We start from the raw sequence: 26,753 nt of genomic DNA on the forward strand, positions 1-26,753 counted from the left end.
AGGGGGTTCTGTGGAAAAGTGAACACGGGCCTTTGAAACCAGCGGTGTTTTAGGGGTCGCCGCTCGCCTCCGAGCGGTCTTTCCCGTGCGTTGGTGCCAAATAGCTGAATCAGTTTGGAGCTTGTTTACTAAGAAATGACGGTATATAGTTCTTTAAGGTGACACCCGGAGGTTTGCCGTTGCAGGGCCTGTTGTGCTCCCGCAGCCGGCGCAATTGGCCGCGCGTTCATGCGGGACCTTCCCGGGGAGGAGGAGCGGGGGCCGCGGCGGGGCTCCCCCCGCGCCGCCGAGCACGAACCGGGCAGCCCACGGCTCCCCGCCGTGCTGATTCACCACCTGCAACTCCGTACGCTGAATTCAGGTGGGTGGTAGCCGAGACACTTGTCCTCCCAGGGAAAAAGGCCTACAGGTGGCATTTGGGGATAAGGCACCACCAGGCTTGGCAGCCGAGGCGCGCCGCTCCGGAGTTGGGATCAGTAAGTGCTGAGAGCGGTTTTGAGTGAGGTTTTATTCCCGGTGCCGCCGAGCATCTCCCCGCACGGCCGCGGGGGGGGGGGAGGGAGCGGGCGGGAGGGATGCCCGGCGCCACGCCGAGCCCTGCGGGGCGGCCGAGCCGGAGCCCCCTCCCCGCCCGCTGCCCTCCCGGGAGCCGCTCGCCGGGAAGGCTGGGGAAAAGGGGGCGGCGAGGCTGCGGGGTGTTGCTTGCTCCAGCCCGGAGGGAGGAGGTTGCAGGGATGTCCGGAGCCTTGTAAATGCCTGCGGTTCCCCCATACCCCCTCCCCCCAACCCCGCTTATTTTCTCCCCAACCCTCCTTCTTCCCTTTTTTTTTTTTTTTTTTCGCTACTGCCGGCTCATAAAGCGGGGAGGCGGGCGTGAGCAGCCCCTCGGCCGCGGCGCCGCGCTTTCTCCGCGCTCCCCCAGCCGGGAGCGGCGGCGGCGGCCGCCTGCCCGAGCCTGCGGCGCTCCCGGCCCCTCCGCTGGGGAGGGGGGGCCGCACCGCGGCGGTGCCCCTTCCCCTGCGAGCCTCAAAGTTTTCCTCCCGCCCCTGCGCGGCTCCCCCGCCGCCGCCGCCGCGCAGGCAGCCCCAGCCGCAGCCGGCGGCAGGCGGAGCGGGCACGGAGCCGCCGGCGACACAAACCGCCCCCGCGGGCCTCGCTGCGAGGGGGCGGCGACCCCCGGCCCCGTCCCGCTCCCCGCCGCGGCCGAAACTTTCCCAGCGCCTGGCGGAAAGGGGGTAAGTGGGAAGGGGAGGGAGGGAGGGTTGGAGCAGCACCGGTCCAGCCCGGAGACCCCCCGCGCACCCTCCCGAGGCTGGGGCAGGGCTCCGGAGCCGGGAGAGCCTCCCCCGGTGGGGACGAACACCCATCTCCTCCCCTCCTTCCCCATCGGTTCCCGCCGCCAAGCATAGGAGGAACGGTGACCTCAAGTATTGTTTTAAAATGTAGGGTTAATTTGAAAGGGCTAGTGGAAGAAATGCAGCGCTTAGACTTTAATATCTGCGTATGGTAATCAGTAAAATAAATGAACCGGTTAGTATTCCGCTCCTGTAATACTTGGCGCGGGGGAGAGGCTGCTGTTACGTCTCATTTCCGAGCTCGTTTGGGGGAAGCGGAGTGATGCTGGGTGCCTTATCTGCTGCCTTTGTCCGAGTGCCTGATTCCCTCGAGCATCGGGGAGCCCTGCGGAGGGGAGAGGGGAAGCTCCTTGCCTCGTAACTGTAAAGCTGCGGGGAGACACCTTCTGGGGCTTGGAAAGCCCCGTGGATGCTTTGGGAGCGGAATTGCAGCAGCGGACTGAGCGCGGCATCAGCAGGGTGACCCTGGTCCCCCGACTCCTGGTAGGTGGTGTGACTGCCTGCCTTTTGCACACCCTACAGATTTTGTCTTTCCCTGCGGCTGATCGGAGCTCTGTGTTTGCGATGTTGTGCTAACTTGAGAGATGCACGGTGAAGTCAGCCTGGTGGGCTGGAGCCCGAGGAATACGTTACCTTTGGAAGAACAAACTAGGCGTGTGGGTGGTGGCATCTGGGGGCACACGTTGGGAGAGCCAGGCGCCTGCTTTCCAGACCCTGTACGTGTTTCAGCCGTGGCCATTAATGACAACTGTGTGGTTGTCACCTTAGAGCGTGTTGCGTGGTGGCTGGAGGGGTGGGTTGGTGTGAAGCAATTCACATCTAGACTCATTTAGACTCTGCCGGTGGGGGGGAACCCCCTGTGTCTGCAAGGCTGGCTGCTCCCACCTCCCATCTTTAAAAGTTCAGGGGGAAACATTTCCTTGTTTGTTCCCCCGCACCACCCTGATGGGAGGAGGTTTGCGGCATGTGAAATTCTTGGACTGCTCTTTGGGGAGTCTGTGGGTTAAGTGAATATGTTTTTCACTTTCAACTGAGAACTGTTTTGCTTTCTGAGGGTTGGAAATTGGGGAAAAGGAGAGATTTAAAAATAAAATCAGGCTGTATAGCTGAAGTGGTAAAGGAAATGTTCTCAAGATCCCACGTAGCAAGCTGGGAATGAATGCAAACTGTTCCTGCTCTGTACTTCTTCCAAAATCAGTTCTCTCTGAAAGATGCTATCTCCTCCTGCTTCCCAGCAAAGCCCAATCTGCATGGCTAGTCAATCACGTAATGTAAATGAGGTGCTTTTTCTCAGCCTCCTAAAGAGGCAATGGGAACGTGGAGGTACTGCAGCAGGAGTGGCAGTCTGGTCACATGCATAGCCCAGCGTGTATGGCAACGACGTGGAAATCCGTCCTGCCTTAAACCGTTTGTCATGCCACAAGGCTTCACAAAATTCGAGGCAGGCTACTTCCCAATCGGGGACCGCTGCCTCTACCCTTTTGCTTCAGCTGCTGTTGATCTGGCAAGCCCCCTTATGCCACCCTCTGGAAGGTACAGTGACTGTAGTTGACACATAATTTTCAAGAGGAAGACTGTAGACGGGGAGAGGGATAGTTAGAGTCAGATCAGGCTTGCTGAAGATATTTAAAGTTTGATCGTGCAACTTTGCACATCCTACTACGATAAGTACTTTTTCTGTAACTTCCAAATGGCATTACATAGGCGTAGTTGGAAAGGTTTGTTAAAATGGGAAGAGTTACTAGAGCAACCTCCTGAGCATCTTTAAAGGTGAGTACTAATGCAGTGTGTGTTCTGCAGATAGAGTTTCAGTCAGCTTTTTGAGGCCGTAGCTGTTGTTCATTGGACGGACCAAGCATTGTACCGGTTGTGGAAACGTGTGCATGGTTTTCTTAAGTCAGCTCTTTAGGCACTGGTTTTTCTATACCCCATGGGAAGTCTGAAGCACCAAGACCGAGTTGCTGCATTGTGCATCCACAGTGTATATGCATTTGTTCCTTTGTCGGCTAGCTTGGGGCTGTCAGCGTGCTGGTGTCTGTCTGCAGGGACAGCTACACCGCAGTGCTGGGCGGGCGCAGCGCGCTGTGGAGTGTTGCACTTCAGAAGCAGATCCAGGACTGAACTAGGGAATGTAGAACTTTACCGGGGTTGATTTAAGAGCATGGATTTCAGACAGGAGTTGGAAGTTGGCTGCAGTTCTTTCTCCTCATCTTTATAAATCTGTGAGTTCCTTAGGCGTTGCTGCTAGGACCTGTACACCTCAAGATTCAGGAGCTATGTTTGTACTTCAGTAGGACACATTCTTAAAATGTAAGATCCTTCAGGTCTCCCTTGCTTATTACTCCTTCCCCTCTTCCCATGCCTTAGCAGCCTGATACGCGTGGAGATTTACTGCTGAACTCGACTTAAGTATTTGTGAACAACTTCAAACATGGGGCATGCTTTGTTGTTAAAACTCTGCTTGTTGTCAGCAAGCAGGTAAAGAAAGTGAAACCAGTAGTCTTATGCTTTTCCTTTCATAGATTTAATAAAGTTTTGGAACAAAGTTGATTACGTTTGTGGCCTTTATTAAAATTTTCTTAAACAGTAGAATAGTATGAATGCTGGCTTTCCTTTTTTTTGTTTCTATGTTTGTATCAGAGCCTCTATCCAGCTAAGCATAAAAATCTGAAAATAGGAAACTAAATTCTGGTCTTAGTTCAGCTGTAACAACAAGTCAGATAAAAACGCCATTGGTTTAGCAAACCAAACCTTTTTACCCTGTGAAGGTGGTTTTCAGATCTTCATCAAAGTTCAAGAAAACTTAAGAGGGCTCTGGCAAAATGAGGTATCGCTTTTGTGTGAACCATCTAGTTTTCTCCGAAATTTAGAGTGTGCAGGTGAAAATTGAACTAATAACCAGTTAATATGCACTTCACAGTATTTAAAGCATGCAGATGGGTGACTCTGAATAGTTCAAGGTTGAGGTCTGGATCTAGCCAAAAGGCTGCTTGAGGCTGAATTCCAGGTTTGCTACTTTTGTCCTATTAATAGTTTATGAATTCGGTATGTGAACCACAGAAAACAGTAGTTAAAGTGGAAGGGATTACAGCTCAAAATCCTTCAATCAGACCTTCCTGTTTTAATTAAAAATAACTAATCAACTGATTGATGAAGGCAAAATGTATCTTGCAGGTATTTAGTGTTCATTTTGCTGCTACTAGAGTGTTCTATTTTATGCATTTGTTGATGTGAAATCTTCTGGGGAAGGATATGTTGAGTGCCCAAAAACCTGTAAGAGTACAACAGAGCAGGCTTCTGGGAGGGACGGTGCTCCTGCACTTTGGGTGCTTAGGTGGTTTGTTTTAAGAGACTTCAAAATAAATACTAACTCAGTAGTAATTGGATTTTACTTGTCTTTTGGCAGTTGAGGCAGTTGATATAATCCTATTGGCAGAGGTTTTATGTATTCTAGCTGTTAGGATTACATGCTGTTCTTTGGTGACTGCATACCGGATGATTTTTCCAAGCTGTTACACAAAAGAAGTTAGAACAAGTACTTCTAATCACTTGTGATAAACCTCTGAGTAAGAGCTAAGGTCATTTAAAATAGTGTCTGTTTTCTATACATAAAATGTATCTGTCTGGCCTTTGTATGACACCTATATCTGCACAAAGCACCCACCTGTGGGTGTGGGGAGAGAAGGGTGTTCTTGCTGGATTTGCCTTGGAAGGGAAAAGCCACTAGAGTGTTCATTTGAGAAGGCCAACCTATGGCTTTAGTGTGGCGGCGTTTGCTTGGACCACCGTAGATCCCCCTGTGTTCAGAGACTTGACCTGGTCAGTGGGATTGCCTTGCATCCTCGGCTGATGTTAACGAGCTTTGTTGGAGGTGCCAGAACAGAGCAAAAACCCAGCGCTGTGAAGGGGTGGGCAAGGGAGCCAGCCCCCTCTGCTCTCTGGCCTCTACTGGAAGCGCAGGTGAAGGTTGTCATTGGGTGTGCTTCTGTCTTGGTTTTCTGGAGGAACTCGGTCTCTGCTGGGTGTCCCTTTGGAGTGGTTTCTGAGGGCAATTAATGACCAAGAGGACTAGTGGTCTCAGGATGCTGCAGCTGCGGTGACAGCATAGAGCAGCGAGAAGCCAGGTGCCAGGCAGGCTCTTGCCTTGTGTATAAAGCTCTTATCTCGGCTCTGCTGGCTCATACTGGGAATAACTAATCAGAAGTGATGCTGTTACTGGCAGTTGACATTACCAGTGTCACGATTGGAATCTTAGCCTAAAGCTGAACAGCGGAATCCTGGGCTTTTTCCTAATTTTACTTGAAACTTCAACCAAGCAACTGTAGTGGATGTTTGCCTGAGGAAGGGCCATGGACTGCTGTCTTTCCCCAGCCTATTTTGTCTATCAAGAGAATGCCCTGAAACACCGAAAGACGCAGTCTTGGTTCAAATGAATTCCCTGAAATAGTTCAGTCTGAAGGGCAAAGAAAAAAGAGAAACAGAGGGAAGTTCAAAGTGAAGTGCCACAAAGACCGCGGTTATTTTCTGTCACTGGTAAAGTACTAGCTTATTTTTTATTTAGTTCATATGTTTCATTTCTGTTTCCTTTTCTAACCTGAACAAACCATTTGAGGTATCAGAAAAAGAAACTGAGTAAAAAGACAAAGCTGACTGATAAAAGCTGTTAGAAAGATTTCCAAAGGCATTTGGGAAGGGCGGGAGGGGAAAAACATTCCTGATAAAATATCTTCAGGAGCAGTCTTAGAACAGCAGTGAGTCCTTTCTTATGTGAAGATCATGCTTAAGTACTAAAATGCTGCTCTTGCTGAAGTGATTTAATTAGTGGGAGAGAAACATACAGCTCATTGCTTTCAGTGCTTTGCTTTATTATTATTTTGTTTGTTAGGCGGTCAGATTTGGATAAGAATTTGTGGATAAAATAGCTTTGTTTTTACAGAAATACACATTAGCACACATTCCAACTTAAAATACCAATTTCTGGAGAAAGTGGTTTATGCCCCAAGTTGTAACACTGGATGTGTAAATAGCTTGAGGATCTGTGAGGGCAGTGTGAGGAGGGCTGTTAATGTGTCCATTTTACAGACTACTTATTGTGGTAAGTGAGGAGCCTTCCTGCAAAGCCAGGTTATTGCTTGTCCATTTACGTGGCAAGGAACCACATGAATGAAGTACTGTAAACGGAACAGAGATGCTCCTTGATTTCCATTCAAGTTATGGTCCAGTGCACAACCATTGGAGTGGTTTTAGTGATTTAATGTTTTGGATGAGATATGGAACTGCAGTCTTTTACTGCTCTATCCTTAAATTTCACGTGGTGGTTTTTACAGAAATACAAATATTAATCCCGGCATGCCAGTGCAATTTGAATGGTTGATTACAGCATTTTTTTGTTTGCCTACATTTTCCCCCTCACTGTGGCTTGAGAAACAGTTTTTCTGTCTCGGTGGTTTGTGCCTCCCATCTGGTACTTGGCTGCGTTTGGTAAGGGGGAAGGTGGTACTCTATAAGGTCTGGTGCCCCGTGAGCTGTCCCAGGGGAATGCTCCATGAGTACTGCTGAGCTGCGGGCCCCTTCCCAGCCTCGCCTGCAGCAGCGCAGGGACAGCGCACATCAGTATTATTAGCTCTGTGCTAGATTGCAGCACTTGCGTGCCACCAGGTGACTGTACGATTCCAGGTTTCTTAGAGTCATCCTGTACCATAGGAATGGGGGAGCCACCCTATTTCAAAGCTAACAGTTCTATTTAAATATAAGGATATTACTTGGACCAGCAGCTCCAAATTTTGCTGGCTGATGAGCAGCAATATAGGGGTGATGACAGGCAGCGTTGTGCTCTCTTCTTGCAGGTGGTGGTATTTGCTATATTATTGTAACGTAATATTTTTAAATGCAAATATTTCTTGTCTCTAGGGGTATTTCCCGAGTCAAGCAAATGCGATGGGAGGAGGTCACTCTGTTTCTTGCTACAAGAGCTGTTAAAATTCCACAGTGATGTATTTTGGAGTAATGGACAGACAGTTTTTGTGAAGGGCATTATTCATGGCTCTTGTGGAGAAAATAAATCTCATCGAAACAGAAGTTAATTATTCCCTGTCAGAATTAGGAGAGAGATGCTTTAAAAAAACCCCAACATTTGACTACTCTGATGATCTGGTTTTGATCAAATTTTCTTTTGGCTGCATTTTGTGCATTTTCTACAAACAGCAGATATGTGATGATGTAAACTTAGAAAGTGGTCATTCCGGTACATAATGGTGATGAATAGGCTAAACCTCACAGACCCTCCTGGGTCTGTCAGGGACAGAGTAGAAACTGTTCCTCTGGGTTACCCCTAGCTCAGACCTTGCAGAGTAGCTGTTTAAGCTAATCTGATTTTGTTTCATGGAAAAGTGGTGTCAGTAAGGCTGACTGGGAAGCAGACCTCTGGGAGAGGTGAGACTATGTGGGTGAGCTGGAGGACTTTTCATCTGAAGCTGGGAAAGGCCTTGCCTGTGCTGGGCCAGTGGTGTCTTTCTGAATGGCAGTAAAGTCACTGTTTCATTTCTATGCTAGTCCTCGCTTCATTTGGCAATACCCAAGTTACGTAGATAAGCATATATGGATATGTGCTGGTTAACTATGATGGTGTGTGAATTCTTGAGTACTGTGGCAGATACCTGTTCCCAAGAGTCTTCATTGAACAGACCTGTGCTTAATCTAGTGAACTTAATTTATTGCTTATGAAGATTTTCTTGATTCCCCTCCCCATGCCCCTTTAGTTTATATGCTTGGGTAATATCAAAGCTTGAAATAACTTATATCACCAGACACCTAAGACACCAAGTATCCAACAACACAAAATAACTAATGTCTTTATTCTTTGCTGTTGTCTGCAAACAGAGATTGCAAGCTTGAGGAAAGAAAATATTTGTGAGACAGCATGATGAAAGTAATTGGAATATGGTATATTTAATTTCTATTGTTATGTCTAAAATGAGTGTAAACACAAGCTAGAAATGAAACCTGCACTCTAATGGACTTACATTTAAGTGCCATGTGTATGACAAGGGAAAACTAACAACCTGAAGCAGAAATGCCATTTTGTGTTTATTATTCACTCCCTGACAAAGAAAAATGGTAGATGGATGAGCAGCAGTTAAATGCATGTCATGGTTTAACCCCAGCCAGCAACCAAGCCCCACGCAGCCGCTCGCTCCTTCCCCCCAAGTGGGCCGGGGGAGAGAACCAGAAGGGTAGGAGTGAGAAAACTTGTGGGTTGAGGTAAAGCCAGTGTAACAGGTAAAGCAAAAGCCGCGCACACAAGCAAAGCAAACCAAGGAATCCATTCACCCCTTCCCACGGGCAGGCGGGCGCTCAGCCGTCCCCAGGGCAGCAGGGCTCTGTCACCCATAACTGTGATGTGGGGGGACAAACGCCGTCACTCTGAATGTCCCTTCCCCCTTTCCTCCTCCTTCCCCCAGCTCTGTGCGCTGAGCATGATGCCGTGAGGTGTGGGACGTCCCTGGGGTGAGCTGGGGTCGCTGTCCCTGCCGTGTCCCCTCCCAGCCCCTTGTGCCCCCCGGCCCACTCGCCGGTGGGGTGGGCTGAGGGGCAGGAAAGGCCTTGGCTCTGTGCAAGCCCTGCCCAGCAGGAACGGAAACACCCCTGGGTTATCAACCCTGTTTCCAGCACAAACCCAAAACACAGCCCCGTACTAGCTATGATGGAGAAAACTATCTCTACTCCAGCCAAAACCAGCACAATGCACTAAATGAAAACCTATATAAAGTTTCTTCCTTTCTTGCATGGAACAGTCATCTGGGCCTGTGCTTTCCTGGGAGGGAGGGGAGCTCAGCTAAGAGAACCCCTATACTGAATAGGAGGTGCTGTGAGAGGGTCATGGTGAATTGCAAACAAGTTCTTGACTTGGCGTAGGTTTAACCAAAGCCTGCCTGCAAGACGTGAGTGAAAGTCTTGTCTTTAGTTACACAGGAAGTAAGTGCCATCTGTGATACAGTCCTGCAAGTGGGGTCCAGCAGATAATCTCATGGCCTCTTCCTAAAACACCTGAAGGTAAAAATCAAAATATCTGAGTTGTTGGAAAAGAAACTAACCGGGGTTTAAGGCTTTAGTGAACTTGTGATATTGAGAGTATCTTGGACTACTTCAGTTGTATGGGTCGCACGTGCACACCCTCTTCAGCTTTCTGTTGTCTGCTGATGAAGGTCTGCATAGCGCTTGTTGCCTTTGAAGAAGCACCGACTGGTTTCTGAATCCATTTAGCTTATGAGAGCTTTAAGTTATTTAATGTTCACAAATGGAATCTTTGAATATCTTAAACAGTCTGAACTCTGTCACTCCGATGTCCGCGAGCATAAAATTATTCATAACAAAATTGCTGCAGTTCTGATAGTTAAGGAACTTAACAGTGCGCACTCATCTTTCTTAAGTTGGAGGGTTTTTTCCTCCTGTAGGTGCCCAATTCAATCGTAAGGCAGTAGATAATCGTTTTCAGCAGCCTTCCTTTGCTTCCCTTTTTTTTTAATTTTTGCCTACCAAGATCTGAGAGCAATGCATTGCATGGGAATAAAGATTCTAGTTTGGAAAAAAGTTCTTTTAACATTTAATGTGAAACGAGGTTATTTACATAAGTACTTAAAACTGAATAAGATCTGGATAAATGCACCTGGTGAATTTCAGGTGGTGTCTGTTTCAGTGTTTTGTTTTTTAAAACAGACTCTTTAATAAAATGAGATTTATGACTGTTGAACCATGGGACAGAACTTGAGCCTGTACAAGTCTCCTTTTGTTTTGAAAAACTCTGGAGAATAAGATACTGTTAACTCCTGTTGAAAACATAGTCGCCGCTACACTTGGGAGCAGGAGCAGAGTGTACAGCCTCCAGGAACTCTATAAAATATGGTTTCCTTCTGTTTGGCAGCCAACTTGGGAAGCAAAGCAGAGGGAGGTGAAAAGCTGGTGGTGAGCGGTGTTTCTCCTTTTCTTAGCAGGTCAGCTAGATTTATCTAGGGGCTTATCTGGATATGGGAGGTTTGACACTATGGCAGCTATAGGAGGGTCAGAAAAGCTGACCTACTCTTTGGTGGTCTTTTTCATCTAGAAAGGTGGCCTGAAGTACACTGGTGGGACTGAAACTACTGAATAGATGAATTGGGCTGCTCATGAAATTGATAATGGATTGAAGCTTTGTCCACTGGCACTGCAACCGCTTCCTTTTTTGCTTTATTTCTTCCTGATTATAACTACAAAGAGCAATGAAGCAGTGGAAGATAGTGCCTAGGTTTCCCTATTGAAGGTAAAGGACAGAGGATTATTGAAATCCCTTAATAACTCTCCTCTTTGGGGGTACAATGATCTCTCTGAGTCTCTGATAATGTTCTTATCCTAATATCTTTGAACGCAGATTACAAAAAAAAATCCTCTAACTATTAGGGGAGTCTCAAACTAAAGGGAGCCGTCTGTCAGAGATATGGATCTTATGTCCTCTTGCCCTCCCACCAATTATCAAGATAGTGACAAGTTTATGACTTGGACTGTCAACCACAGGGGATGTCATCAAGGGCATGAAATTCCAAGTTCCTTCTGAAGTTGTCCTCATACAACTTCTGTGAAAGAAATTAGCAAAATATTTTGATGGCACAACAGGTAACTAAAACATCAAGGGTAGTGCAAAACTAAGTTGATCCTCTGGGGAACACATACCTAAGACACATTGGGGCTAAGGTTTGCATTTTGGGTAGAAAGTAATCCGTTCAGGGCAATTGCTTGTCTGTTTTCAAGTTCATTTTGAAGTGAATTGAGGCTGGCATTGGTTGAGCCAGAGTTAGTCCCTGTGTGCTCTGTGGTGGTGGTGATTTGGTGGGGGCGTGTAAAGCTGATGGAAGAAGTGTCCTGTGCCTGGAAAGTTTCTTTCCTTCTAACTTTGCATTTGCTAATATGAATAGTACAGTAGATTTTTTTCCTCATTTAGTGAATCAACTCTTTAGCTCTTAGTTCAAACCAATAGCTCCAGTTCATCTAACAACTGTCTTCTGCCTCTGTGTCAGTAACTTCATGTTACTGGGGCTGTTGAATTACTTGAGCTGGTCTGGGAGATGTGCAGCCTCCTGGAAGGAGCAGATCTGAGGTCACTCAGTAGGAAGAAAGCTCCTGAGCCAAGAGCAGCTAGTACCTAAGGATCATCAAGAAATGTGGCAAGTGGGGACGTGCAGTCTTTGAAAATATTACCTTTCCAAGACAAAATTGTAACAAATCGGTCTCCAAAGTTTATCTGTATCCGTTTAGTGCCCGCTGGAATTCTGCTTTTTGGACTTTAATGTGAAACTGCCTTCCGTTTCCCCTGGCACAGGTACATAGAGATGAATGGGTGCCTATGCTCCCAGTCTTTTGAAGTAGATGGGCATTTATTTCTAATGCAAAAGCAATGAAAATTTTCTTGAATTGACAGAGTGTAGTTGTAGCCACAGCACGCAAGAAACTTGGTATTAAGACTGCGTAGATCCATCTTGTCAACAAACGATTGTTTGCAGTTCTTGTACTACTATATATGATCTTTTTCCAAAATCAATTGCAGCTTAATATTACATGGAAATTTAAGAATAATGAAATCCATCACTAAGGTTGTGTTGCAGGCAGGCTGAGATTATTGTTAGTGTGCTGGTTTACTTATAGCAATGCTGTTTGCCTTTCATTCAGTCTCCTAATCAAATTTTAACATGAGGGTTGACATTTACATGACATTCACATCTGTAGAAACACTGTTTCCTTCCCCCCATTCCTCAGTTTTCTTTGAGTTTAATATTATGCTCAAAGCAGTAGACTCTGAGGTGAGAGAAATTGTAGAAGGGGGAGCTGGTAAGAAGCGATGACTGTAACACATTGGTTGTGTTCTCAAGGCTGGCTACAACTGTTTTATACTTTGAGTGGTGGGGAAAAGGCTCTAATCCACAAGTTTGGTTTTGGTCCCTTCATTGCTTTTAGCATAAGTCATTTTGCAGGGCTGAGAAGAGCATGCTGCTTGTTGCTGGTATAGATTGTGTTGATGCACTGAGAGCAGTGTCATGTAGTTTCCTAGTAGTAGGCTTAGGAAGTTAGCGTTACCTCCCGAGTGGCTCCTTTTATTTCTTTTTTTACTCCGCTGAGAAGAAAACATACTGTTGTGTATTCAAATGCAGCGATGCCGCTGAAGCAAACCACACGGTGTTCTGCATATATGTTGCCTCCTGATGCATTTTATTGCACTTGGTTATGGCATTTTTGGATAAGACTCTGGGGCTCGAGAATTCAGGAAGGAACTCGCAGCCTGGGGTGACACCGTATACCCTGGGCCAGTGCCTATACCTCCTCCCCAGAGCACCCACCTGGGCCTGACTGAGGGGTGGGTGGTGGTGGGGTGCTGAGCGGGGCCCTTTCCCCAGCGAGAGGGATGGGGGTGTTGCAGCCAGAGGGCACCAGCCTCACTTGCTGGCCTGACTGGGGAGTATGGGGACCTTGGAAACAGGGCACAGATGAGATGTGCAGTGTCTTGTTCACAGTGCCTCGGAGGTCGGGGCGCCGTAGTAACTGCAACAGTACACCTTGTTTTACATATTTTTACATGTATCACAGAATGGTTTGGGCTGGAAGGGACCTTTAAAGGTCATCGAGCCCAACCCCCCTGCAGTAAGCAGCAGCATCTTCAACTAGATCAGGTTGCTCAGAGCCCCGTCCAGCCTGACCTTAGTGATACTCATAATAGAACAGCATCCTCAAGGAACAGCACGGATACTGCTATAGCCCTTGCGTGAGCAACAGGTGAGTACCTGTGTACAGTTTATGAATGAAGAGAGCATATTAGATTTGTTGTCTTCAGAGGAATTGTAAGCTCTGAGACTTAAAGCACTATCTGCTACATGCTGACCTTACAAATATTCACTCAAGCATGCTGAAATGGTCTCTAGATCCTCCTAAAAGTCATGGAGACGTTTTTAGGATTTGTTCTGCATGCTCTGCTCAAATCAGAGCTGGTAGGTGTGTATGTGCTCAATGTACGTGTAAGGGTTTATTGTTTTCCTGCAAAATTGTGCCATTCCTGGGCTGGTAAGTTTGTTGCATGTAAAGGAACAGCTTAATAATGAAGTTTTGATATATGAAATCTGAAGTAGCTGTGGATGTACCGTAGCTGCCCTGAGTGTTACCGATACCAGGGTAAGAAGGATTAAGCTACATTACTATATATAAGTCAGGTTTTGTTTTCAGCCGTTACTAGTTCTCCAGCCTGCCACAGCCTTTTCTGCAGAGCTGTATGCCAGCCTTGGCCTGCACGTTTTTCAGAAACTGCGTATATGTTTAAATCTAGTTCTTAATTTCACCATAACAATACCGTGTCTGTCAAGTAGATTTAGAAATTGAGTAAACCAAAGTGTATCTACCTCAAAAATTTGCATCCAAATACAGGTACTTAAAATCTATACATTTTGCAAGTCACATGGTCCAGAGTTGTTGGCAGCAACTTGTTCTCCCGTGGTCAGGATGGAACCGTTTAGGTAGACATTTGAACTGATCTATGTTATCATATTGCTTTTAGAACAAATGCTGAGTTCTGTGCAGCGGGTTTTTATCACGCGTTTGTATTTCATAATTTTAACATTGTGCTTGCTGGTCTCCGTGGCTCTTACACTGAGGAAATAGTTTCAAAAGGCAGAGCTGTGGACAGAAAGGAGTCTGTAGCCCACTTCACAATCTGGAGAGTGCTAGCTGCTTTACATGCAGCAGGAGAGGGTGCAGTGCTTTGACTCCAGGAAGGTGGTCCCTGCATATGGGACTGCCTTCAGTGGTGTTAAATCATGTGTTAAAGTAATGCAGAATTGGGGTTGTGGAGGGCAACCCTACAAAATCAGGATTCGCTGCCGTATCAGATATGTACTGGTAGCAACCTGTTGGAAAGAAATTTTAAACAGCTGTGTGGTATGAGTGGTTTTGATGCTGTTGAAATGATGTACAGTGTTAGAACTCATCGTGCTGATAGTGAACTGTGACAAAAACATGACCTGCAATGTGGGGGTTTTGGATTAAAAAAAGCATCCCAGTCTGTTTGTCCCTTGTAATTTCAGGCAGACCATGTACTTTAATTTTTGTTAGCAACTGAATGTAAGCTTTGCTGATAGGAATATCTGCTCAAGTATTTTGAGATCCCCGCTCAAACCCCCTGCCTCCTTTTCAATCCTGTTGCATGTAGCAGCTGGTGCATTGTTCCATCCTGTCATGGAAGGGAAAAAAAACCCCAACCTTTTTTTCCTTTCTGTACTTAAGAAAAGTGTCGGAGCTTAAAGGAATTGGTTATATTGTGTAATGGTATCAGCTGGGAACTAGTGAAGCACAACTAATGGATTTTGGACTCCAAATTCACTAATAAGAAGGAACTGAAAATCTGGAAAATTGTTTTTGAAAGTTGTTAGAAACAAAAACAGCAATTCTCAACTGCAAGGCTGAACGTTGACTCTCTAAGTTAGGTGGGCATGTCTAACGGCAAAAGATTGTTCATTAGCTTTTGATCTGCTCTGAGGTAGCTGTGCACCCTGCCTGCTTTTGAAATGGGTAGAATTAGAGAGGAGGAGGGAAAATTATTAGGAACAACAGATCTTCTCTGTTCAAATACATTTTTAGGTAGAGGGCCAAAGTCCTCGTCCCCATGTTTTGTCGTTTCTGTTTCTCCATATTACGTTGTATTGACTTTTTAAATGCTCTTTAAAATGATGCAAGTTTTATTTCCTCAGTTTGTTTTCTTGTAAGTACCTAAAACTGAATTTGTTCTTGGCCTTGTTTTAAACAAAACCTCCTGCTATTTTTGCAGCAAGACAATGATAAAGTAAATAGGAAACACTGGACATAGATGGTCTTTAAAATACAACCCAAAACCTTGGCAGGGTCTTTGCAAGAGATCACTTTTCATTAGGCAGCCTCCTGTCCTAGACTCCCATAAATGTATTGCTGATGGAGACGCTCTTTTCACCTGTGCTGTACTCCTTATTAAGCTCCTAGTTTTTCTGTCTCTCTTGAGTGGTCATTTAGAAAATTGTTTCATCCAAGTGCTCAAATAAACAAGTGGATTTGTTGTTAAAACTCTCATAGGAATGTAAAGCTTTAAGGGACCTTTTGGGTCATTGAATCGGTCTGAGTGCTACTGCCACAGTGAAAACTCCCTTTTGCGAAACAAGGCATGCCATGGTTAATATTCCCTCTTCGCAGTGTAAGGCTGATTACTCAAATTACTGTGCCTCTCACTTATAATCTATGCTTGTTTAAGGCCCACATATTCATATTTGTTGCTGTGCCAGTGCTGTTTGTTTGCATAAGCAGTTACCTGCCCTCCTTGGTGTCCCCCGCTTCCATGATGCGTTTTGTGGAGAGAATGGTTACATTGCTTTTTGCCTGTGGTTTCCCAGAGTAACCAAACCACTATTCTCTTGTGAGATCTGTGTCGTTCCTAGCATCATCTTAAAATGTGGCAGCTTAGGTTTCCTTTGGGGACTTGAGGACTTGCTGCATTTAAGAACTTGTTAAATCAATGAAAAAACTCGGTCAGTGGTTTCGAGCAGCGTAGGCAGTATGTACTTTTGCCATTCCAAGGATTAAAGCAAACATTTTTCCTAATAGTTGTGGAGAAAGCATGGCCTTTAAGGGTTGAGGGAGCATTGTCAGAGGATAGTGCTGTTCAGGGAAACGGTAGGAAGAGTTGATATCCGTTCTTCTCTCTCTCCCTAGTCAACTTACAAAGCCTAGGGACTTTGTAGAAAAACTGAGCAACTCTCCTGCCCCCAGCCAACTTAATCTTCCTTTTCCTCCTTGGACAAGAGAGAGGTAGAACTAGCGATGCTGCAGCTTCTCCTGGTTCAGGGCAGTGTAAATCTGTCTTTGTGGGTTTGTGTGGTTGGGGGGTGCGTGTGTTTTTTGGTTGGTGGTGTTTTGGTGGTGTGGGTTTCTTTTTGTTGGGTGTTTTTTTTGGTGTGGTGTGTTTTGTGTTTTTTTTGTGTAACAGAGCCTGAGCTAGTGGTAAGCCCTAGGCATGCAGTCTGGTTGCGTGCAAGACCAGCGCATGTATCTCATCATCATACCAAGTCAGTAAAAGGCTGTGGGATTTGCTGATATGGGCCCAGATCCATCTCTGTTGGGCTCATGTGAGCTGTGCATGGGTGAGACCTCCCAGACCATGTCTGATTCTGAGCAGGCTTGGCATGTTACAGTGCCACACGAGTGCATGGGCCAGCCGGTGGTTGGTGTCTGCACCATGGGCAGGAAGCCCTGCTGTTATTTGGGGTAATGTGGAATATAATATAGAAATACTCTGAGTCTTCAGAAAGCCAGTCTGGATCCATGATGGCTGGGGCTACTCAGCCTGTTCATGTCTGAATTAGTCTTCCAGAAGAAGCACTTCTGTATTGTGCCTTTTCTCCTGGTGCTCTCTAAGCCCTTCAGGATCCTATTAGCTTTGCTTGAGTACATAGAGCCAACCTGAGATGTGTGTGCATCCAAGTAATTTGCTGTCCATACACCCGAACCACACCAAGGCAGGCACATCTTAAAACCTCCAGAGAAAGAAGCTTAGGTATGACTTGATTCCTTGGGTAGACCATCACCCACTTGTCTGCTTGATGCTCCCTGAGACTTTTATGTGGGTTTTCCAGTGTTGTCTAGGGGAGCGCTGCTGTATTCCTCTTCCAGACTTGTTCCTTTCCAGTTCTATTCTTGTTTTTCCTCAAACCAGTACTTCTAGTCCTGGTTTTCTCTGGATTAGTTTCCCCTAGGGTGTTGTACCAAATATATCACTATAGTTCCAGTGGGGTGGAGAACCATCACATCTACTTGTTTATCGCTGCCTTAGTAGAAGTACTTTGAAAAGCTGTTGTGTTTGCTTGATGCTTGTGGGTCTTGGCAGGTGAACTCATCTTGTCTTTGCCAAATCTTCATTGACCTGCATATCTTTTTCACGTAGTCTTCCCTTCTAAAGCTCTGTATGCATTGGATACAGGCTTACAAGCTTAGCTTCTCAATATTTTTATAACCTTTTTCTTAATTAAAAACCTGTATTTTCTATTCTGTAATCAATTATATCATTCTTGTCTTGAAGCGTTTGAAACTACAGCAGCAGCAGGATATACAATTCATATGGTGGAGCGCTCAGAAGTCGTAGGCAGCCTGTCTGGCTCTACTGTTTCAAATGCGCTGAACTTCGCTAATTTGTCTTCTCCTGAGTAGTTGTACTAATTACCATCTGTGTACCCTTGATTTGTCTTAACTGTGCATCCTTCATAAGAAATGTTTCCCATAGGTTTTGGTGAACTCTGTTTCCATTACCTGAATTTTTCTCTTTTTTTTTCCACTTCTGTCAAGTGGCTCCATTTCTTCTCTGCCTGTAATAATTGTAATATATGGCAGAAGACATTTTTGCTGTTTATTGTACTGCTCTGCCTAATGTGCAGCTGTAGCCTAATCTGTACTTGAACTGACCGTTGGCAGTTTTCACTTTATTTTTATGCTTTCTTAATCTCTGAGAAAGAGCTCTTTCAGTTAATTGTACACTCTTCTTTTAAAGGTAACAGCTGGTTCTTTTTCCAATGTTTTTGGTGAGAGCTGCTCATTTACTGTGCTTCTGACCTCCATTTGTCCCAGGAAAGAGGGAAGGGATTTTGGTAGTAAGCGGTGGGGGGGTGTGCTGAGCCATAGGTCATTAACAAGTGACTCCAGAGCCCTTTTTAATTAATGAGCCTCCACTCAAGTCCTGAGTTGGTTCAGTACACAGAAACAGAACAGGACTTTCGCATCTAAAATATGTAATCCCATTTAGTTGTTTCACTTGTAACATTGCAAGAAGCAAGAGACACTTCAATGCTATTTGTTCTTTCTGCCTCAGGTTTAACAGCTCATTTTCTTCTAACTTCGGGGTTTTGCTATGTGACATGGTGATGCGTTTCATCTCATATGAGGCGGCGGGGGGAAGTGGAGGCAAATGTCTGAAAGTGAAGACACAACAGAAGTGTGGGAGTATCTTGGTACACGTTCATCCACCTACACTATTATATGGCTATCACAACTAAATTTAATTTTGTTTTAGAAGATTGCATCAAATGAAAGAAGAGGTAATCGAAATTTTAAGTATACAATCAAAATAGCTTTTGCTTTGCCTGTTGTACTGGGAACCATATATGGAGAACAGTACTATTTGCCCAACAATTTTGGTGATAATCTCAATTTAAAAAGCTCTTCCTCGGCAGCTGTAGCCAGATGCATGCTTTCCTGTGGCTTATTACTGCTCCAGGATGGCAATTACAGCCTGGCAAATAGGACAGATTGAGGAATACAAGACCTGCAGAACCTTCCTGTTTAAATTATATTACCAGTTAACAGCAGGGTTACCTCAGCACTTCTCAGCTCTTCCTCATTTATTGCTTCTAAGAGCCAAGCGTTTTTACAGTCTTTTAATTTTCTGCATATTTTTAAAACCCTCAAGAAGCAACAATCAGAAGGACCGTTAGCACCTCAGCTATGGACTAATGAGGAAGGGAACTTCTGTGTTAGAGATACTGACTTGCACAGTTCCAGTTGTATTTCTCCCCTCTAATTCTTTGTGTTCTCCCCTCAGCTGTGGTGGTTGTTTACTCACGGTACACCCGAGTGAGGACAGGAAGAACCACTGAAACTGAGTGAAACATTGGTTGCAAGGATGTTCCCGTTAATCATGACATGCTCCCTCACATGCAGAAACATTTTTCTTTCTTTAAATGCTGCTGTTTGGTCATTGGTATGTGAAGGTCTTTCCCTTTGCATTCTTTAAATGTCAGAAATCTCCTCCTATTTGGAGCATCTTCTTAATCTCTTCCTTTATCCGTGAAGGAAGTAAAGAGCTACTTTCAACAGTTTGTTTGTTTTGGTTTTTTTTTTTCCTGCCATACTCTGAAGGTGCTTCTTTCGCTTAAGTTGCACCTTCCTGGTCTGTTCCATTTCTGAGATGAGAAGGCAGGCAGAATTTGTCCCATATGCATATGTGGATCAATTCCCTTTATTTTTTGATAAAGCAGTTTCATGTGGGTTCTTCAGCTGGATTTTCTCGTGTTAAAAACGAAACGTTTTGTTCTGACCTTCATTTTATCTGTGTGGCATTAGGAAAACAAAAGGATATAAATTAACAATTACAGCGAATAATACTGTCTAAATTGAAGAATAAAATGGAAGAGGATAAACCATCAGTAAATACATTGGTAAAATGTCCTGAAATACGCCGCTTACCTTCTTGTTTGATATATTGCATTTTCTGAGCTCAGACAAATATTTATTCCTTGAAAGCAATTTCAGATTCACTTATCCTTGCAAGATACAACTTTACCCTGTAAAGTCTCTTGTGACTAGAATATTGTTTTAGAGGAAAAAAAAAAAATATATATAAAGAATAACCTTAAGCTCACTCCCTGCTGCTTAAACCTTTTGCTGCTGCACTGTGGATTTTATGAGGTGTGAGTTGAAGTATAATGGTTTTACGATGTTTGTACCTAAGCACGATCAGCTGCTCTCTCTGTCTCTGCCTCCCAGTTCCAACACTGGGCGGTTTCTTACATTGCTCATTGTACGTGAAATCCAAACTATACGAAAGCATCTCTTTCCATGTTAGCCTGCATCCAAAACAGGTTGTTGTCATGGTACAGGTGTATTAGTTTACCAGATGACTGAGTTTGAAGGAACGATCTGTAGAAAATAAGAGTATGAAACTAGCAAGGCACACCTTGTTTTGACTTGTCAATCATGATTTCTACATTGTTCCTTATTTAAAGGCATTGCTTAAATACAGGCTCAGTGGTTTTTTCTTTTTTTTTTTTTTAACTAATTCTTATGCTTGTATTTCTCTTCTTCCAAGTTGTACTGGCTTAGTTTGTGTAAAAATGTGTGGGTGCTGGCAGATTGCAGTGTTTTGTAAACTTCTGAGGAAGTAGGTAGGCTGCACTTGTAATCTCAGAATGCTTTTTTTAATTGTGTGGTTTTTTTTTTTTCCCTGGTGCTTGAATATGAAATAATTGTTAAATAACCAAAGCTTCTTAAAACAGAATGTTAATTTTTTTAAGCACTCAGTTATGATTGGAGAGCTATCTCCCTACATTTATCTATATTTCAGGATGTTCCTTTCCAAAAGAACTGGAAACAGTCACGCTTCTCCAGAAGTGGCTTGCTAGATGCACAACGCTTCTGCTTTACATGGTGAAGAGAAAGAGAAAAATTATGTTTATAATAAGAAATGTTAGAAAGGACTGCAGATCAGGGAAAGGCAACATAGTGACAAAGAAATTAAGTGCAGCTTCAGAAAGTCAAATAGCTTGTTAAGTCTGGGCAGAAATCAATGAGCACTTTTGAGAATGGTGGTATTGAGTATTCTATTTTGAGGAAAACCTTCTATCTCTAGAAAACTAGAGTAAATGACCACAGTAGAGATGCAGATGAATTTTGGAGCGGCTTTTCTAGGCATGCACCTGGGAAGTCAAGGGTGTCTGTCTTGCTAGACGTGTCTGGCTGTTGCTGTGGCTGGGTTCCCAGGTGGCCGTTGGACCCTGGGGTGGGCGGGCAGTGTCTGAGGCGGTTGCACCCCAGGACGTTCCCTGGACGAGCGTCCGTGATCTGCTGCACTGCTCTGCCTGGGCCAGATTACAGCACCTGCCCTGGAAGTGGTCTGAGCCCACCCTGTGCTTCCTCGGTATTTGTCACGAGTACTAGATGGGATAACTGTAGGCTCTTCAGGACCGTATAGCAAGCTTTAAAATGCGCTTCTCGGCTAACAGGATCAACAGTGTCCTCCCCCCAGCCCCATTAGCAGCTACAGGGAGTAAATGATACTGTTTTTTCCATTTTCATTAACGCTCAGCTGTGACTTCTGTTTTGACTCTGAACTGGATGAGAAACGTTCAGCTTGAACCATTGAAGAAAGCTGAATCTGAGGTGGGATGCAGCACTCCGCTCCTCCCTCTCCATTGCAGCTCCTTGTAACGGAGCTGCTCTGTCAGAGGGGTTTGGCCAGCGCTGCTGCGAGTGGAAAACGGGAGAGAATCCTGGAAAGCAACTACGTTCTCCCCCTGTCCTGGTAAGCCGTGGCTGTGTGTTGTTGCTGTTCGATACTGCCGCAGTGGCAGCTTCGCTCTGTGTGAAGGCCAGTTCTTGCAAAGGAGCGCTGGCTGCAGGAGGGCAAGTAGGTGGTTTTAAGTGTCTTTGGACCTCACTGCTGCTCTGTGCCCTTTGCAAGAGGAATATTTACGTGGGTCTGCAGAAATGAAGCTTGACTTTTAGTGGAAAATAGGACGCTGATTGGAACTGGTTGCTGAACTCAACTGAAATAGGAGTTAGACTTTATGCCAAACGGCATACAGTGGGTCTCTAAATCATTACTGTTTAGTGAGCAGACTATAAGGAAGCTTACTTTAAGACCCACGGGAAAACTTATGTCCTCTTACACTTATCAGTTAATGATACAAATCTGCTGATAACTGGAAGTATTTATTTGCTGTGAAAACAGCCTGCTTGTGTTGCACTGAGTCTCGTGGTTGAACAGAAAGTGAAAGGATTGTATATTATACGTGTAAATGATACTGGAACATGCATTATTGACACAGTCTTATTCAGGGGAGCAAGTTGGCATTTCCTGTGTGTTTCACTGTAAGGTGAGTTGAAAGGATTTTAATCCTAGCTTATGTTTTTTACATTGCCAAACAAGGTAAGATGTTGATGGGTATTGGAAGAGTCTGGGGTGCTGCTGGTTTCAGTGGGCCCAGTTTGTGCAGTAGGAGGGGGACCAGCTTTACTCCAGGACGGAAGCTCCAGGCTCATGGGTGTTTGAGAGGCGGTTTCACTTAGCTGTTTTCCAGCTGTGGCAGTCAATCCCTGTGCCTGGCTGGTTTTTGCAGTGTGGGGGACATAGTTGTTATGTGATTGTTTGTTCCCCATGGAGGGGGAAAGATGTGTCCGCAAATGAGCAGGTGTATATTTTCATAAACCTCAAGCATTACTTTGTGGATGAAAGTGTTGTAAAATATCTGAAAGCTATTTTCTTTGACATATTCTCTGTTTAAAGAATATGTGGAATGATTTCTTATTAGAGCTGAAGTAGATGAAACTGTTACAATGTTCTGATGTAATGGACTGTATGAAATGCATATTTGGGCCTTTTAAAATAAAACACTTTGAACTTGTCTTGAGCTGTGAAACAACTCAGATTGAACTGTAGGGAAACAGATAAGCGAAAATACCCTACCAAAAAGAAAAGAGAATTTCCTAAAATGTGCAGGGAAATGTGTGCTAGCGTTCAGCAGTATGTTTGGAGGGAGTGGACCCTTCACTTCTGGGGCAAGGAATATGTTGTTTGGTGACGTGATGTGAGAAGTGTCATTGTGCAGTGTTGCTATTAAGAATTATGTAAATCATTAATGCTGGTAAATGGTTTAGCTGTTTACTGTGGGAATAGTACTTATCTTTACAGGGAAATGTTATTAGATTGATTAGAGTCTGTGCAATGTTAAGGTGGAGGGAGGTAGAATAAAGTCTCAGTTGATTCAGTTTTGCAAAGAAATCCTGGATACAGTTATTGGTAAATGATCGATCCACTAGGTATAACGGTTAGCATGCAGGCAGTTAATTTTTTTTTCAATAGCTGTTGCTCACTGTTGCCCATGCAGTTTGCATCCCTGAGGGGTGTTGCAGCTAGGATATGAATGTGAGAGAGATCACGTGTTCCATGGAAATTTTGGGAAGACTAGTAGCATTAATTAGCACAAAGGCCATATGCTTCTAGTCTGAGGGTCCTGTCCAGAGAATTGAAATGGCTGATCCCAAGAAGAGAGGGAAGCAGTCTGAGGAGCTAATAGGGGTGTTGAATTTCACAGTTTGCAAATCATCTTGGCCTGACCTGCTGCGTGTTGTGCAGCTTTCTTTTCTACCCAGATGCTCTGCGTTGAGCATCAAGACTTGAATCCAGACGAGAGCGTTTGGATCAGCAGGCTTGACAGTCTGCCACGGGCAGAGAGCAGGAACAGCCATTTAATCTGCGTTCATCCGCCAGGCTCTTGATGATGACAATATGATACTTATTTGTCTCTTGCCTCTATGAGGTCTCCTGAGAATATGCATTTATGAACAACCGGGGTTTCACATGCTCTTTTTTTATCTTTGCGACTTTCGGAAGTGAGGCGAAGCGCCCTGCACAGCAGTACAGCTGCTAAGCAAAAAAGAGCAAAGATGTGTTTGAGCACATAAAACCCTGTTCCCCAAGGTGAAGCCCTTGATTCTGAGGTAAGGATAAATCACAGCTGTGTTAATCGAGGGACCAGAGCCTGTTGGTTTTTCCCACTACATAGTGTTTCCAGTAGTGCTGTTGGCCTGAGACTTGAGGCATAGTAGCAAAACCTCTTTGTACTTTGGGGGACAGGGTGTGTATAGACAGCTTTATCCAGAAGCACTGAGTGGTGGTGGCTGTTAACTATGCTGATTTTTCTCACTACTCCTTGTTATCTGACATACAGGGTTTGTTCTTCAGTGTTTGGAGGAAATAGCTGCTCAAGGCATTGCTGTGTCTGTTGCCCAACGTGGTGGCTGAGCCCTTTGCACAGCCCTGCAGAACGTGGGCAGCGCCTCCGCTGCTGGCCGCTTTCACTTTTGTAAGTAAGAAATCTGCATGGAAAGTAGTTCTGCTGTCTTGAAATACCATGTTGTTGTTTCACGTTGTGCCGTGATTTGCATATTTTGTATAAATTAGTGGTGGTGGGGAAGGAATAAAATACGGCCGTAGGGGAAGCCACTCTGTAGCACTAGCTTCCTTCATAACGTCTTACTACGTGGTACGGAAGGAGGAAACCCTGTTAAAATAATTGAGCCTGCTAATAGATATCTCCAACCACCTCATTTAAGCAATGAGTAAACTGTTACTATCTGTCTTTATCCTGATTTAACTTTACCATAAAAGGCCTTTAAAGGGCATATGTACATGAGCATATCTGAACAATCATATCTGTACTTTGGTGTCTTATTGGAGTAACACATGATTTTATATGTGAAGCTTTGCTGTTGTAGTCCAAGGTGCAGCACTCTTGTATTATTTCACATCCTTTCCTCTTGCAACACCACTGAAACACAGATGGAGTGACTTAAGAAATGAATTTTAAGGTGTATGTAACTCAGCTGGTTGATGGTGTATTTATAAATGCTCTGGAAATGATGAACAAGTTCTCTCTTAAAGGAGGATAGCTTTATCCGAAAGCGTTGAATCACTGTTGGAGGTGTGAAATGTAGCTCAAACTCAAGTAGAGAGCTGTGAGCGGTGCCTCCCTTATTCAGGTATGTGGTATGGGAACCAGAGGTGCAGGCTGGGCTTTTCGCCATGCATCAGATTCAAACTGAGTGGAAAGAGTTTGTCCAAATCGGTGCCTGATTGTTTACCCAGTTCTGACAGTCTTAATTATTAAATTCCTGCTCTGCAAGCGGAGGGCTCCAGAGCGTTGTGCTTCTTTCTGACAAGACTAAGCACTTTTTTCTTCATTTGCCCTATGACGTTATGACAGGGAGACTAATTCGACCCTAGAGGTATGAAAGGGTTGCAAAGTCTTCCTAGAACCTAGCTGGGTGTTTAGATACTGAATGGTTTAGTTGCCTATATGTGCTAGTTTGCAAAAGATCATAAGTGATGTTGCATCTGTCGATGTGTGTCACGGGATCTTGAATGCTTTGTGGGAGGCCAGTTGGTTGCGGTAAAAAGAACCTGTCATTGGATTATCTATGACACTTTAGTTTGTGAAGTATGTTCCAAGACAGTATTATTTAATATCTCCTCTAGAGGAAACCCGATCATAAACAAACATTAACAAAAAACCTCCCAAACCAGCCCTCTTCAGTACAGTGTATTGGAAGGAGAATCATCTGCCTGCACCGTGAAGTTGTTTGACAAGTTGGAAGACGTGATGTATTGTTTGCGTGTGAGGGAATGAATCGGCAGAGACAATAAAATAAACTCAGCCAAGCTAGAGGGTCTGGGGACATCACATACCATGATTCTGTGCAAGCAGTTTGATTGTTCTCCCCCACCACCTCATACCCTCGTTCTTCCAAGGATAAGCATTTTTTCTCTTTTGTTTTCCCTCTCAAATTTTGTTCTTCAGAAAGCTCTTCTCAAAAGCTGCCATCAATGCCTGCAATTATTTCATACATATGTGTATATATGTATACATATATGGTATTCTAGTAAGACTTGCAACTTGGAAATTTTTTTAATTTACAGTTTCTTTTTTGTGGAGGTTATTTCAGTTGTCCAGTAATCTTACTGATGCTGAAGTGAGGCAACTGTTACAGCACCACAATCTGGCAAAGTTGTAAATAGGCCTTACACATCTGTGGGGTTTTGCACCACCAGTAGCAACTGCATTGACTCTGGAGCTCGTTTGCTTCAGGCAATTAACAGTTGTGGAACAACATAATTCCAGAGCTGATAATTTAAATCTTCACATGACTTTGGTGTTTAGGATGTCCTTGTTAATTTTGAAAGCTTTTTCCCATAAAACTAAAATTTTACATCCATCTTAATGTTCAAGAGGCAAACATTACTTATACGTGCACATGTAGGTTTTTTGTATCTGTCTACAAATGATAGCGAGAACTACACTTTAAAACCCTGTTTGGTGTGTCTTGTTGCTCTTTTAACCACTTCTTTTCCTTCAGTGTCTGTATGGATAAAGCTAACTTATTCCAAGATATTGTTAGGGAAACTCTTAGTTCTGTCTTCTGGGATTCAAGATCTGTATGCTGTGCTGTGAAAGAATCCTTTCTTTGCTATGGGGAGCAATTTTAACTTTTTAAAGATTAGTCAGTGTGGGGAAGCTCTATCTGCTTTAACAGTGTGTAGATCTGGGTAAAAGCTGTACGTAGGGCCCTTGGTAGGAAGAAAACCAAGATGTGTACCTGTGTGCTGAGAACAGCTTATGGTTTGCTGGTTTGAGCGTGTCTAAGGGGCGATTCCTCTCTCCATCTTCGCTCTCTGTGATACAGCTGCAGCCGTTGTTTATCTTTGACACAGCTGCTAATTTTAAATTATGGTTTGATAGACACAGAAATTAACAGTATAAAGGTCTTAAGGCTGTTCATTTCATTCCTTTCTGCTGTTTATTTGGTAATTGAAAACTTTAGTTAAAATAACTGACCAACTTGACACGCAAGAAATTGATTCAGAACTTCAATCTTCTGCTGCCATGCACTGTTAACTTTGCTCTACAGCTCTCGTATTGGACGATCTCATCTCTAGACTAGCAGCCATAGACCTGCTGAGACGGGGAAAAGCACTGCGCAAGAGATCAATGCAGTGAAGGCAGAACTGTTCTGTAAATAGGCCCTCCCCATCAAGTGATGGCTGCG

The 26,753-nt window shown here is 44.4% G+C and overlaps 1 long non-coding RNA gene across 1 annotated transcript in view; it reads left to right on the forward strand.

Annotated features, from left to right (window-relative positions):
- Positions 1 to 26,753, forward strand: part of LOC142064441 (uncharacterized) — a 95,114-nt gene that overhangs the window by 894 nt on the left and 67,467 nt on the right. The window lies entirely within an intron of this gene.

This window comes from Phalacrocorax aristotelis, chromosome 14 (assembly GCF_949628215.1).
Source record: "Phalacrocorax aristotelis chromosome 14, bGulAri2.1, whole genome shotgun sequence".
Classification (NCBI taxonomy): Eukaryota; Metazoa; Chordata; class Aves; order Suliformes; family Phalacrocoracidae; genus Phalacrocorax; species Phalacrocorax aristotelis.